Raw genomic sequence first — 14,743 nt, forward strand, 5'->3', positions numbered from 1 at the left:
ACATAGATGGGTTATATTTTCTTATCCATTCCACCAATCTATGTCTTTTGATTAAGGAGTTTAATCCATTAACATTCAATGTTATTACTGTATAGGCAGTTCTTAACCCATTTTGATCTTTCAGTTTTATCTATCATATCACCACTCTTTTTACACTTTTAGTTACTTTTAGTGATATATTCTTCATTTTCAGACTCTCTTCCAAGCTTCTCTCTCATGTCTTTTCTTTTCAGGCTGTAATACTCTCTTCAGTATTTCCTGCAAGGCCAAACTCTTCATTATAAACTCTCTAATTTTCTGTTCATCTGTGAATATTCTAAGCTTGCCCTCATTTTTGAAAGACAATCTTACTAGACATAAGATTCTTGGCTGGCTTTTTTTTTTTTTTCTCTTTTAGTGTCTTAAATATATAATACCACTGCTTTCTTGCCTCCATGATTTCTGATGACAAATAAGTACTTAATCTTATTGGGCATCCCTTGTAGGGGATGAATCTCTTTATTCTAACTGCTCTCAGAATTCTCTCTTTATCTTTGGCATTTGACATTCTGATTAGTATATGTCTTAGAATAGATCAATTTGGATTTGGATGTGAGTATGTTGTTCTTATTGGACACAGATATCTATGTCTGTCAATAGGGTTGGAAAATTTTCTACCATTATTTCCTCAAATATTCCTTCTGCCACTTTTTCCTTCTCTTCTCCCTCTGAGACATCCATGACATGTATGCTTGTACTTCTTCTGCCATCATTTAGTTCCCTGAGACCCTTTTCAATTTTTCCCATTCTTTTCTTTATCTTTTATTTTGTATGTTCTCTTTTAAAGGCCCTGTCTTCAAGTTCACTGATCCTTTCTTCTGCCTCTTCGTATCTGCTGTTTAATGCCTCCAGTGTCTTTTTATTTCATTTATTGTGCCTTTCATTCCCATAAGATCTGTTTTTCTATGTATGGCTTCAAATTCTTCTTTGTGTTCTCCCAATGTCTTCTTGATGTCCTTAATCTCTTTAGCCATCACATTGACTTTATTAAGGAGATTTGTTTGAACAGCTATAATTAGTTGTCTCTCTCCTTTATGTCATATGATGACTTAGTTTGTTCCTTCAACTGGGCTATATTTTCCTGTTCCTTGATATAGATTACAATTTTTTGTTGGTGTTTCAGCACCTGATTTACTAGATGTATTTATTGCTGGCCCTCTTTATCTCTTTAATCTAGGACTTTCTATTTGATTGGCTTTGGCTACAGCCCCTCTTTGATACTTGGTTCAACTTAATTTGGAAATTTATAGTGGCTTGTGTTTAGCCAATCTGAATTTTTTTTCCAGTACTTTTTCATCTCTTTCTTGCCCTTTCTCCCTTTCTGGCTGTGGAATAGGAACCCAGGATGCTATAGGTATGTAAGCCATGGAGGCTGAAGCTTCCCACATTGCCCCAGGAACCAATGAAGCTTCTCTCACCTTTCTCCCTTGTCAGGGGTAGTGACTGAGCTGCAGCCATGTACAGTAATCCAAGCCATGCAGACCAAGACCATCTATAGTTGCCCAGAGAGACTGATGAAACTCTACACCCCTTCCTTCCCTGCCTGGGGAGGGGATGGGGCCAAGATGTGAGCAGCAAACTAAAAGCCCTGTGAGTCAAAACGACCACAGTTGCCCAGGTAGACTGATGAAGCACCAGCCCCCTTCTTCCCCTGCCAGGGCAGGAATGGAGCTGGCCAAAAGTGACTGCAGTTGCCCAGAGAAGCTGAGGGAACACTGTCCCTTCTCCCCTGTCAGGGGCAAGGATGGATCCACAGGAGTGCCCAACACTCTTGTTTCTTTGGGCCAAAAGTGCCTGCAGTTGTCCAGAGAGGTTGAGGAAACACCACCCTCCTTCTATCCTATGGGGATGGAGATGTATCCACAGGTTTGCCCACCAGTCTAGGTCATGCAGTCCAAAAGCACCTACAATTGCCTGGAGAGGTTGATGCAGGTCCCCCAAGCTTTCCTCTCTCATGGAGGTGGGGCTGGAGCCTAGGCTAGGCTGTAATCTGACCAGGATGGAAAGAAGCCAGTCCCTACCTTCACTGTGAAAATGGAGGCTGCCAGCCTCTTTCCAGCTTGGACCAGCTCAAACTTTAGCTGTTCTTAGGATTGGACTTTAGCCAGTGGAATTTACTAATCAGTAGCTAAATTCGGTGCTTGATCATCTCTTTCTCCCCTGTTTTTGGGAAATGGAGCTTCCAACTCCAGTGAGGGAATAGATCCCAAGGCAGCTTGTGCCACTAGTGGTGGATGGGCACGAGCCTCTGCAGCATGGAGTGCTCTACTCACAAAGTTTCACTACAGATGGGCAGTCTCCTCCTTCCATTCTTCCAAGGATGTTGCAAGATGCTCTTCTGGCCTCATTGGCTCCCCAAACAGGTGATTTAGATAGCTCTGGCTTATTACTAACTGCACTGTAGGGTGAGTTGACTTTTGGAGCTCCTTACTCTGCCTCCATCTTGCCCCCCTTTGGAAATTCTTAATAGGTTTTGAGGAAGGAGCTGCAGTAGGTTGAATCATGCACCCCAGGAAAAAAAACCCAAGTTCTTTATCCCTTAATCCATTCCTGTAGCTGTGAACACATTGTAAGTAGAAACTTTTGAGGATATTATTTTTAGTTAAGATGTCAGTTGAATGAGTTTGGACCTTAATCCTTTAATTGAGGCTTTTAAAGAGAAATCCATATGGAGAACAAGAAGCTGGAAGTCAATGGATCCCAGAAGAGAAAGGAAGAGGCATGGCCATGTGACAGGGAAGCCAAGGAACCTGAGAATTGCTAGCCAGCCAGAATGCTACCAACTCTGGGAGGAAGCAAGCATTCTAGACTGTGCCTCTGAAACAGAGAACCAATAAATTCCTATGTGGTATTTGCCATAGCAGCTGATAAACTGAGGCAGGAGCCTTGCACTTTCCTTTTGCACTGGGTCTTGTGGATTATGTATCTGGTCCTGGTGATAGGCGATGGAGGCAGAGGAACCCCCTGAGCAGAGCTCTGATAGCTGATTTGACTTTGTCAACTTGGGGTTTGCCACTATGATTTAATGCTGGCATCTCCATCAAATACCTGGGGATGAGTTTGGGCTTGTAGGAAAGAGCCTTCAAATAATTTACTCCAAAGCATTATCAGTAAACATGGGCCTGAAATACTAGGATTTGAATGGAAAAGATGCAGATGGAGTGTTCCCAAACAACAGTTAGTGGGAGAAGAGCATGAAACAAGAAGCAGGGAAAATGGCAGGTAGATAAGCACAGAGGGCTTTGTCTGTGTCTCTCAGGAGGGGGAAGTGGTGGAGCACAGGAGCAGGCATGGACAAGGTGCTGTGGCCACCAGGGTTTGAGAGCCATACTCTGAGGATGGCCTGAAGCCAAGTCAGTGACTAAAGAGTGAGATGCAGAACAAAGGGGCTTGGGTGGCAAATAATGCACTTGGGGGAATTTTGTGCATGATCCAGTGTACACATTTAATAGAAATATGGGGTGAAATAAAGCAGGTGTAAGGAATAACCTCCAACAGTGGGCAATAACCAGGACAGAGTCACATGTGTGGTTGGAACAAATCGTAAGTGGAATTTGGTGTAGAGTGTGCACCTAATAGCAGGAGGCACTCCACCACCAAGGTCTTGGGTGACTTCTGGATATGGCACATGCTGGGCTGGCAGGGGACACCTGACTCCCTTACTCAAGGAGTATCTCAGATCTCCAACTCCTACTTTCCAGAATTTCTAACTGAAAATGTGGACGCTGGGGCCAGAGAGCATTATGTCCTTTGGGTTCTGCAGGCTTTCCAACTGGATTTGGCCATGCCTCATTTTTATCTCACATCTGAATAATCACCTGTATATCCTTCTTTGCCGCTAAACTAGGACCATTTTGAGGGCAGAATCTGTATTTCAATCATCTTTGTATCCCACTAGTGCAGGTGGAAAACACTCACTCCCTGCTCACTTGATCGAATGGGATCTGATAATTTAGGGATGAGGCATACCTTCCAAATAATCACAGAAAATGTTAGAAATGGTACTCCTGACATGCCTGGTGGAGAGAAGAAGTAGAACTGACCTCAGAGAATGAATAAGTCCCTAGGAGAGGTGAAAGTATTGTCTCTTTTTTTCCTTTCCTCCCAGCTCCTGCATGTTGGCATGTGATGGCATATTTTAGTGTGAAGCTTGAAAGGTCTTTTCTTGGATAATTGTGAGGTATGAAGGGATGATGATAAATGAAGAAGACGTGATACTCGATGACAGGAAATAACAACCGTGAATAGCTCAGCTTGCTGGAACTTACAGTGCAAACAGGCCAGGTCTAAGTCATTTGTTGAAGTGAAATTGTAATCAGAGAATCTGAACTTGCCTGGGCCTTGCTGTTCCCAGGAGGACTCTGTACTGTCCTACTGTGTGTCTGAGAGCCATGCTCAATGGATTGGTTGAAATAGTCAATGTGACAGACACATTGAAGTGTCTGCTCTGAATTCTATGTTCCTGAATGGCAGGTACTATCTGCTATTCTAACTGGTTTTACTTGCCTTCCTTGCTTTGACAGTGTTTTTCATACAAATTCTTCAGTTTTCAGTGTTAATGCTGCTTGTGACTATTTACCTTCACACTAAGGTAGGATGATAATCAGAACAAGCTTTGTTACACATGTTCCCTGATCAGTATTCTGAAACTACTGTTTTCATTGTGTCTTTTCTCTGCTCAGATATCTTCAATTGTCTGTATCATTGATACCCAAAATTGTCCTTTGAGGACCAACAGCACCAGCATCATCATGTGGAAGCTGTTAGAAATGCAGAATCTCAGTCTCCATCCCAAAACTGCTGAACCAGCACTTGCATTTTAACAAGATCCCCAGTTGCTTTGTACGCACATTGAAGTTGGAGGTCTGCTCAACCTGAACAATTGAGGTAAGCACAACTCCTTAGGTAACCCCATGTCACTCATTACTCCTTTAAATAAATATTCACTCCAGGTTATCCTGGTCTAAGTCAGTTTGGTGCCCTTAAAAGCTCTTTCCTAACATGTATGCTCTGGCCTTTAACTTCAGACTTCAATGTTGTATTTGTGTTTTTCTGAACACAAAAATATGGCCAATCTTTAGTCTTCCATAATGTATTTTTCTTGAGATACTCCTTTTATTTCCCCATCATTCCATGTCCCACAGCCAATTTCATACCCCACCTACTTCCACACCAAGTCTGACACTCCAGAATGCTAGACCAGATCAGAGACCTCAGATCAAAACCCCTATCTTTGCCTGAGAAAAAAAGTTGGACAGCCTTCATAATATGACACGTTCATTCATTCACTTTTCTGTATGCTTGTTCAAGGACTTTGCTCAGTCTTTTTATCCCATTGGCCCATGCTCCCAAGGTCTAGCTGAAGCCACATCACTTGCCTGAAGTCCTTCTTAGATACATCAAAAGGACCAAGGCCATACTGCTCCCTTCTTCCTCTAACTTCCAAAAACATTTGTCTGTATCTATAATTTGGGCACTGAATCCAAAGGACTTTTGTATTGTAGTGGCAACTGGTTTCTAAGCTTTCTAAGGGCACACACTGTATCCTTTTAACTTTTAATTTTGAAATAATTTTAGACCTATAGAAAAGTTGTAATAATAGTAAGAGCAGAGCTCCCCTATGTCCTTCACCCAGCTTTCCCTAATGATAACCTCTTCTACAACCATCTTATTAATAATGATGTTAGCCTTGCTCACTTGGTTAAAGTGGTGTCTGGTGAGTTACTCCATTGTAAAGTGATTATTTTTCTCTTTGTAATTAATAAATTCCTTGGGGGAGGTATTTTGAGGTTATGCAAATATCTTTTTTTCCCCTCAAATATTTTCCAATCAATCTTTGCATCCACTGGTGGGTCTGTCTACAAAAATTATTACTGTAAAACACACTATGTATGTTGTACAAATTCATTAATGTCCAACTTTGTTAGATAAATAAATCCCTATTTAAGCCACTGCAGAAAGATTTTCTATTAATTGAATCTTCTTTGCACTGTCTTCATAATGGGGTCCATTTTAACCGTATTTTAATCTTATAAAGGGCACAATTAGATAAATAAAACACTCCTTCCTCTTCTTTCATCCTTCTCTCTACCCCTCCATCCAGTCAACCAATGCTATTTTATGTAAAAAAATAAGCAGTCATATTTTTCTCAATTATGTTCTAATTGTGACTGCTACTCCTTGCTGCTCTGTTTTAATTGTCAGATGAACTTGCTCTTATGGGCAACCAGTCAGCCAACATGGGAACATTGATTTCTTTGAGCAGATAGTTGTCAAAGTCAGTCTGAAAAAAGAGGTGCCACTTTGCTTTACTGAAATGTGACATCATGGAATATTTTTGAAAAATCTTGCATAGATAATCTGTTCTTCTGCCTGCCCAGTATCTTTTATCCCTTCTTTAGGTCACGGACCCTAAATTTCCTTTGCAGAATCTCACCTCCCATGTTCTTTGTCCGTGTAGTTAGGTGAAGTGAGTCCACCTTTGGGCATCAGGGGTGGATATGTATCCTAATCCAGGGCAGAATTCGCCATCCCTCTGGCCATGGTGATCGCATGAGAAATTGACATCTGACCTTATTTTGCCAATCAGAGTCTCCTCCAGGATCCTTGCTGGAATTATCAAATAAAAAACTCACACTTTCTACAAGGCTGCTGGATAAGAGAGTGGGCTCTAAACCTGTAGCTTCCATTGAACATCTTTGCTCCCATGTGGGCAAAGACTGAGAGTGAAGCCAACACAGAGGAAGACGGAGAAGGGGAAAGAAGTGAAAGGGAGCTGGCTATTCCTCCTAATACCAGTTAATAACCTGGATCGAACTTTTTCTCCCCCAGCACTTTTCAGTTGCATAAATCAATAAATTGCCTTTTATTGTTTAAAGCAGTTGAGTTTCTGTTACTTGTAACCCAAAGTAACTTCTTGACAAAGAAGTTTTAGAGCACCTTCTGTATGTGAGGCACTTGCTCAGGACTCCAGGATTCAAAGACGAGCCAGACATCACCGCTGCACTCAAGGAGCCCTTAACCTAGTAAAGAACATAAGACCCAATGTGCAAATATCTATAATCAAGTTGTCTGTGTTATCAGCCTGATCCAACTCTAAGAGCTTTGACAGTAGGATTGCAGTAAAGTGAGTGACAATTTGCAGCTGGGGAGAATTTGGCACATTAAAGATGTGAGGGATAGAATTCCCTGCAGAAGGAACGGGTTGGGCAAGGGTACAATGGTAGGTAAAGTTCACTGGATATCCTAAAGAGCTTTAGGTCATCCATAGTGACCGAAGGGTAGGATTGAGGTTAAAAGAAAGTTTCCAGGAAAACAAAATAAACTGAAGAGATGATTTGTTTGGAATAACTTGTGTTGGCACTGACTCCAGTCTGAGTATGGAGTGTGAAGTAATGAGGAAGATTCATTTGGCAGCAGTAAGAAGAGATGGGAGGCAGGGAGACCTGTTAGGCCACTGTGATTGTCCAGCTGAAACTTTGTGCAGGGCTGGGAAGGACCAGATGGAAAAAGAAGGCTGGAGGTGGATGGAATCCAGCCCCTGAGAACATTCTGCAGAGAGGCTTTGGCCATATTTGCTCAAGAATCTTCCTTGTGGTATCATTTTAAAGCCATGGTTTTTATTTCATGTTAAACATTGTCAGAGGGAGTGGTGGCAGATTCATCCCAGAACGTGAGCCAACCCGCCTGGCATGCACACTTTTAATGGCATTCCAGACCTCAGGGCCTGGCAAACTCCCCCAGATCCCTGCCCCTGAGCTGGCTCCCGCCTTGCCCGGAGTTAGGATGTTGGGAGGGAGTGTGTATCCTCATACCAGAAGCTCCAGGAGCCAAGACGCCAACCCTCCCACTCATGAAACAGGTACGGCTCCGCCTTCTTAGAGATGCTACTGCGTTGACTTTGGATTTAGTGCCGCTCTGATCACACCTCAACTCCTCTGCTCTGTGCCCTCCTCACTTGCAATCCTTGATCAAGTCCTACCAGCACCATCGTGGCTACTCTCCAGTCCAAGCCACCATTGTCTCACGTAGGTTATTGTAATGGCCGCCTAGCTGGTCTCCTGGCTTCTATTCTTACCCCTCTACAGTCTATACTTACAAAAGAAGCTACAACGATCCTTTAAAACACAATTCAGACCCTGTCATCCTTCTTCTTAAAACCTTCAAATGGCTTCCTGATTCTGAGTGCAACCCTAAATCCCTACCGGGTCCTAACAGACCCTCCATGGTCTGACCTTTGGCTAGCTCTTCAGCTTTATTTCTTAACACCATGCCCTATCTCCTCCCTTTGAGCCTTTACACTTGCTATTTTCCCTACCTCTGCTTGACTGCTCACCTTCTCTTCAGGGCTCATAACATGTCTCATCACTATAAAAGCTTGTATCTGTCAGGATAGGCTAAGATATGCTGCAGTAACAACCCCAAATCTCAGATCTCAGTGCCTCAAAATCATCAAGGTTTTTTTCTCAGCCACCATGTCACATATGCCATGGCTTGGCAGAGTAACTATGTTCATTGTAGCCACACAAAGTTGGCTGAACAGCCACCACCACCTTGAATGTCGCTGGTTGCCGTCCTAGAAGGAAAGAGACTCTGGCAGGTCTTAAAATGTCAGTTAAATGTGAGACACAGAAGTGATAGGCAACTCTTCTGCTCACAGTTCTTCAGCCAGTCACTGGCCTCAGCCTATTACAAGGGAAATCAAAAGTGCAATCCTACCATGTGACTGGGATTTATAATTATTTGGTGAATAATTCCAGCCACAATGACTGATTTTTTGTGTGTGAGCATGGACAGAGAATAACACAGTTCCTTCTCCATTGGGATTAGACCTCCTTAGAGTATCTTCCAGCCCAACAACTATGAACTCGAGCAGAGTCATCCACCTGGTAAGAGGTTGGGGGAGTGAGGACAGGGGAAGAGGGTTGGTTACCTCAGCTCAAACTCAGGGAGAACTAAGAGCATGACCCACTTTGGCATCTCACTGGCCCAGTCCAAATGATGCATGTAAAAAAAACTTGGTGGCCATTTGTCAGGTCCTTCAAGCCAAGGGTACCCTGACAACAGGTGGTGAGGTGTACATTCAGGGACCTGGGAAGATTGCCTTGCCCAGAAATAACTTACATCCTCATGTCTCTAATTCTACCATTAGAGATTCATTCCTTTGAATCTAGAGGTATTTCACAAGTTAGGTCTGCATAACACTCTTATTAAATGTCAATAAATGCTCCATAGTCAAATAAGATTGTGAGATGATGAGCTAACCAAATTAAACAGGCTTTTTCTCCACAGGCCTTCTCAGAGCCCTTGTTTAATATGCTAATGTGTGTTAGGAAACAATGTGCAGCATTTCCCCAATATTTGAAACAGAGGAACTCCTGCCTCCATGACATTCAACTGGGCAGTTTGGGAAATGCTAGTCTTGAAGATCTTTTTTTTTTTTTTTAGGAGGTACCTGGAATTGAACCTGGGACCTTGTACTTGGGAAGCAGGCACTCAACCAACCGATCTACACCCACTCCCCTGGAAGCCTATTGAGTCACTTTGAGTCCTCTGTGGAAAGTAAATGTCTCCAAGAGGGACGCTTTGTGGGAGCACAACACAGTGCAGATAAGGCCTTGGGAGAATGGGACTCAGGAGGGGAGTTTGGGGGATGCAGAGTCTGAAAGGGAGACGGCAGGTGTGAAGATCAAAGGTGATTCTGTTGCCAAGGATTGACCTGACCTGGAGCGTGGCAGAGCAGAAGCTCCGTCAAATCCTAGGCCCTTCCCCCAACCTCGCTGCTGTTCTCCCCAGGAAAGAGCCTCTGCTTCCTCTCCCGCCTGATGATGCTCATTAGTCCTGCATCCCAAGCTCCAGCCCTGCTTCCCCTTTGCCTCTGCCACAACCCCCTTTCCACCTTCCCAAGCTAACAGCACGCCAGCATGATGCTTCTAGCCATCATGCCTTAGCTCTTCCAATCCTTCCTACTGGAATGCCCTCTACTCCCCTGACTCTTGTCTGGGAAATTCCTACTCTTCCTTTAAAAGCCCTTGTAGAGGAAAGTGGACGTGGCTCAACAGACAGAGCATCTGCCTACCATATAGGAGGTCCAAGGGTTTGATACTCAGGGCCCCCTGGCTCGTGTGGTGAGCTGGCCCAGGTGCAGTGCTGCTGCACACAAGGAGTGCTGGCTCACACAGGGATGCCCCCACGCAAGGAGTGGCCCCTGCACAAGGAGAGTCACCCTGTGCAAAACCACAGCCCGCCTGGGAGTGGCGCCACACACACGGAGAGCTGGATGCAGCAAGATGACACAATAAAAAGAGACACAGATCCCCAGTGCCGCCTGATGAGAATGCAGCGGACACTGAAGAACACACACCAAATGGACACAGAGAGCAGACAACGGGGAGGGGTGGTTGAAATAAATAAAATCTTAAAAAAAAAAAGTCCATGTAGAGGGGAGCAGATGTGGCTCCAGCAGTTGGGCACCCACCTACCACATGGGAGGTCCCAGGGTCAGTTTCCAATGCCTCTTAAAGAAGAAGAGCAAGACAGGGAGCTGGTACGATGGGCTGACACGGCAAGCCAACACAATGAGATGATGCAATGAGGAGACACAATGAGAGACACAACAAACAGGGAGCAGACGTGGCTCAAGTGATTGGGTACCTCCCTCCCACGTGGTGCCTCCTAAAAAGAAGATGAGTACACAACAAACAGACATAGAGAGCAGATGGTGAGCATAAACAACGGTGAGGGAGGGGAGAAATAAAAAAATCTTAAAAAAGAAAAGCCCAGGTAGGCTGCCACCTCCAGGACATGGTCCCTGATTGCCTTCCCCTACCCCCTAGTCATAGCTGGGTGTATCCTCCCTCCTGCAGCTCCCGTCACACACTGAGCATCTTTAGCATGGCCCTTACCACCTTGCACTGTAATATTCTGTTTTTGTCTCTCTAATCTGGAGTCCCTTGAGGGCAGGTACTACTAAATTTATCTTTATATCCTCACCTGGCAGGAGACAGATGTCAGATAATCAAATGAACCAAGAGACCCGGGCACAGAGCAGCGAGTTGGTTAAAATCCCCCACATGTACTGCTTCCAAGACTTCCCCAAATTAAAAAATCTCTTCCACATGCTTAAAAACCTTATCCTTGCTTGTCATTGCCAAGTGGATGGGCTCACTGATTTCTTGGAGCCTAGAGACTTCCTTCTCCTTCTCTCGCTGCCCACCTGGCTCCCCTTCGGTCTGACATGTTCTGTGCTCCGAGCCTTTTCCTGGCCTCCATTCATTTGACCATTCCCAGCCTCAAGGGCCTGCCTGCTCCAGGACACCATATTCACGTTGTCCTTTCCCCAAAATCCTGAAGAAGTCTTGGAATATTAATGGCCTGCCCTGAGGTCTGTGTTTCCAGAGGTAGGAAGTCAATGCAAGTATCTCCTGGGCTTGAGAAGACAATCTAACCTGAAGTGGGAAAAGTCATTTTTAGGACCACGTTGGCTTTAGCCCGATAGAGTGAGAAATAGAAAACGGCACCAGAGGATACAGAAAGTTTGTTTTCAGCAGCCTACCCAGGGACACAGTATGACTTCCATGGGCCTCAGAACTTCTACCTTTGTGTACCACTTCCCCACAAAAAAACATATGAAAAATGATATTGTATGACTGTGTTGGTATAGAGACAAATAAAATGCAGCCTGGATTCATTATTGTAATATTCCTTTTTTCCCCTGATTTTAAAATAAATTAAAAATAAAACATTTTTGTAGAAGCCATGTCTACTGTGCCTAATGGCTGGAACACCGCTCCTGGAACACACAGTGCCCTTCCAGCCTTTTGGGTTACACTCTTCCTTCCACCTGGAATGACTGCCCCCTCCCACTCTGCCCCTATCCCTTGACAGATTCCTGCCCAGCTCGAATGTTACTTTCTCTTTGTAATAGGGTTGCCAGACTTGGCAAATTAATATTCCAGTTGCCAAATGTGCCCAGTTAAATTTGAATTTCAGATAGACACAACTTTTAGCACAAGAATGACCCTTGTGATATTTGGGCTATACTTATACTAAAAAAAACCCATGGTTTATCTGAAATTCAAATGTAACTGGGCCTCCTGTATTTTACCTGGCAAGCCTACTCTAGAGCTGTCCCTGACCCACTTTCCACTCAAATTTTACTCCCACCTGCTGTTCCTCCGAGATGTTCTAGAACTCTCTACAGGGCTCACCTTACAGGATATGGCTGACTCCTCTGCTTTGCAATTATTAGGCTCACCTGCCACAGGGCTGGGAGCATGTCCATGTATGAGTAAATGCATGCTTTCTCTTTATTGCCCCAACTGTCTATTTTGAGGGATGACTTGGCAGCATTTGGTTTTCATTTCAGTCAGGATGTTGTGTGGATGAGACTCGAACCTCATTAACTCTTGCGTGGAGTGACGGGAAAACTTTTGTTTACGAAAATGTGTCCATGTAGATAAATTTGGTTCACACATTTCACTGCCTGAGAGAAGGAACACCAGAGGCCTGTGTGTGAGGCCTGAGTGCTCCGGGAAGCAGCGTGGACAGTGGGAGGTCTCGGGCTCCCGCCTGCCAGTGCTTCTGGTGTCGGGTAGTCAGTCAGCCGTGGCCTGAGCGGGACACTCTGTGAGGGGGTATCTTTCTGTTTTTGACACTTAGGCTCAGGAAATTCTGATTTTCCACGTGTCCTTGGCAGCGGACTGATTCTTTTCAAAAGTTCTTTTAAACTTTTCCTTCCCTCAGTGCTCACCACAGAGTCAAAGCACCTCCCCCTGAACAAAGGAGGAAACCTGCCTGAGGCCATCTCGGGGCACAGGCCACCTCAGACGTCAGGGCCCAGGGTCTGAACTCCTCATCCAGTGCTCTCGCAGTAGGGAATTCAGGACCAGACGCCTGGGAGGTTCACTGTGAGGGGGAGAAAAAGCCTCCAGCCCGGGATGAGGCAAAACACCGGCCTTTCTAAAACACTTGAGGCTGGTAAGGATTTTCGGTAAGCATGGGGAAAAGTTCCCATTTTTATTACTGCCAAGAATTTCCCGGCTTTCAACACTTTCTTCCTCTCTTGGTTGAATGACATTTTCAAAGTTGGACGCTGGCTAATTATGTTGTTTTTCATGCTGAGCAAGAAACCACAGGGCCCAAATGTGCAGGGTGTGTGTTCGCAGGAGGCCTCCTCTCCCTGGGGAGACGCCCGGGAGTTGCCTTCTCTTTATGGTGGCAGCTCTCGCCTCCCTCCGATGCATTTCCCCAAGTACTTTCATGGGAAGGTCACAAAGTATGATTAGTAATGGAAGAAACTGTAGCATGGATGTGGAGAAAGTGGCCACGGTAGCTGCTGAGGGCAGGGAGAGGGAAGGAGAGATGTGATGTGAAGCATTTTCAGGACTTGGAGTTGTCCTGGGTGGTGCTGCAGGGACAGATGCTGGACACTGTATGTCCTGCCATGGCCCACTGGGTGGACTGGGGGAAAGTGTAAACTACAATGTAAACCACTATCCATGTGGGGCAGCAGTGCTCCAAAATGTATGCCACGATGATGAAAGAGGTTGTTGATGTGGGAGGAGTGGGGTAAGGGGGGTGGGGTTATATGGGGACCTCATATTTTTTTAATGTAACATTAAAAAAAAATAAAGAAGGAAAAAAAAGTGTTACGAGAAAGGAAACAGAACAGTAAAAGGATTCAGGGTCAAATCCATGTGGGGAATTCTGTCCACTGTCCCTCTTGATGGTTACAAAGTTCATTAGTCTAACAGAGACTTTGACATATTCTGCAGCTACGGTTTTAACATTAAAAAAAACCCAGATGTTATTTAACTCAATGTTTTTCAAATTTATCTGATCAAAGTAACCAGTCTTCCTTTCTTTTTTTTGTGGAGCATCTCACCAGGTTAGTCATCCTGGGAACACACTGGGAAAATGGCTCGAAAAAGGGAGTGGAGGTAAATGGTCGTACAGTCTTTGCATCCTCTCTCCAAGTCACTTCCTCCGGTACCAGAATTCTGGCTTGGAGGAAACGTGGCTGGACTCGCACCTGCCCCGGGCCACTTCCAGCCAGGAGGACTATCCGGAGCCCAGGAGCTGGTGGTGGCTCCGCAGGTCTTGACGCGGGACGGCACACCCCGGGGAAGGAAGGGCATTTCAGGCCAAGCCTGGCACTGCGCTAACGCTGCACGGCAGGGCCGGGGCCGGTGGCTAACAGAGGAGTAATCAGAGCTCCGGAGTTTTGTTTTGGGCTTTAATACGCAGTGACATAACCCAGGGTGTGTGTGTCATCTGAGGAGGAAGTGGGCGCGCCCCCCCACCTCAGGGCAGGCACACTTCCGCTCTTTAGTGTGTTTCTCTGGTCATCAGAATTCACAAGCTCAGGGCCACAGTCTGCACAACTCCCCGGTTCTTAAACGGTGTCACCCAGAGTCGTGCTGGCTCTTGCCTGCCTCAGGGGCTTTCGCACAAGCTGCTTCCTCTGCTGGGAATGCCCCTTACTGGGCTATTCCTTAAGTTCTGCTTAAATGTCACCTCTCATTAAAGCAGGGCCTGGGTTTCTATTATAGTGTGCTGTTTCTATTCTTCATAGCATTTACCACCACCTGGAATGCCGTGTAAGTTACTTTCTTGACGGTTGTTTGTCTCCCCTCAAATAAAGTAACAACTCCATAAGGGCAGAGATTTTTGTTTTGGCCACTGTTGGATCCCAGGTGCCTTG

General features: G+C 45.1%; 1 long non-coding RNA gene across 1 annotated transcript; it reads left to right on the forward strand.

Moving 5' to 3' along the window:
* Positions 1 to 4,621: 4,621 nt before the first annotated feature.
* Positions 4,622 to 6,916, forward strand: LOC139436385 (uncharacterized). Its single transcript, XR_011645599.1, has 2 exons — positions 4,622 to 4,926; positions 6,629 to 6,916. It is a non-coding gene; the product is annotated as an uncharacterized lncRNA (long non-coding RNA).
* The last annotated feature ends 7,827 nt before the right edge of the window (positions 6,917 to 14,743 follow it).

This window comes from Dasypus novemcinctus, chromosome 2 (assembly GCF_030445035.2).
Source record: "Dasypus novemcinctus isolate mDasNov1 chromosome 2, mDasNov1.1.hap2, whole genome shotgun sequence".
Taxonomy (NCBI): domain Eukaryota; kingdom Metazoa; phylum Chordata; class Mammalia; order Cingulata; family Dasypodidae; genus Dasypus; species Dasypus novemcinctus.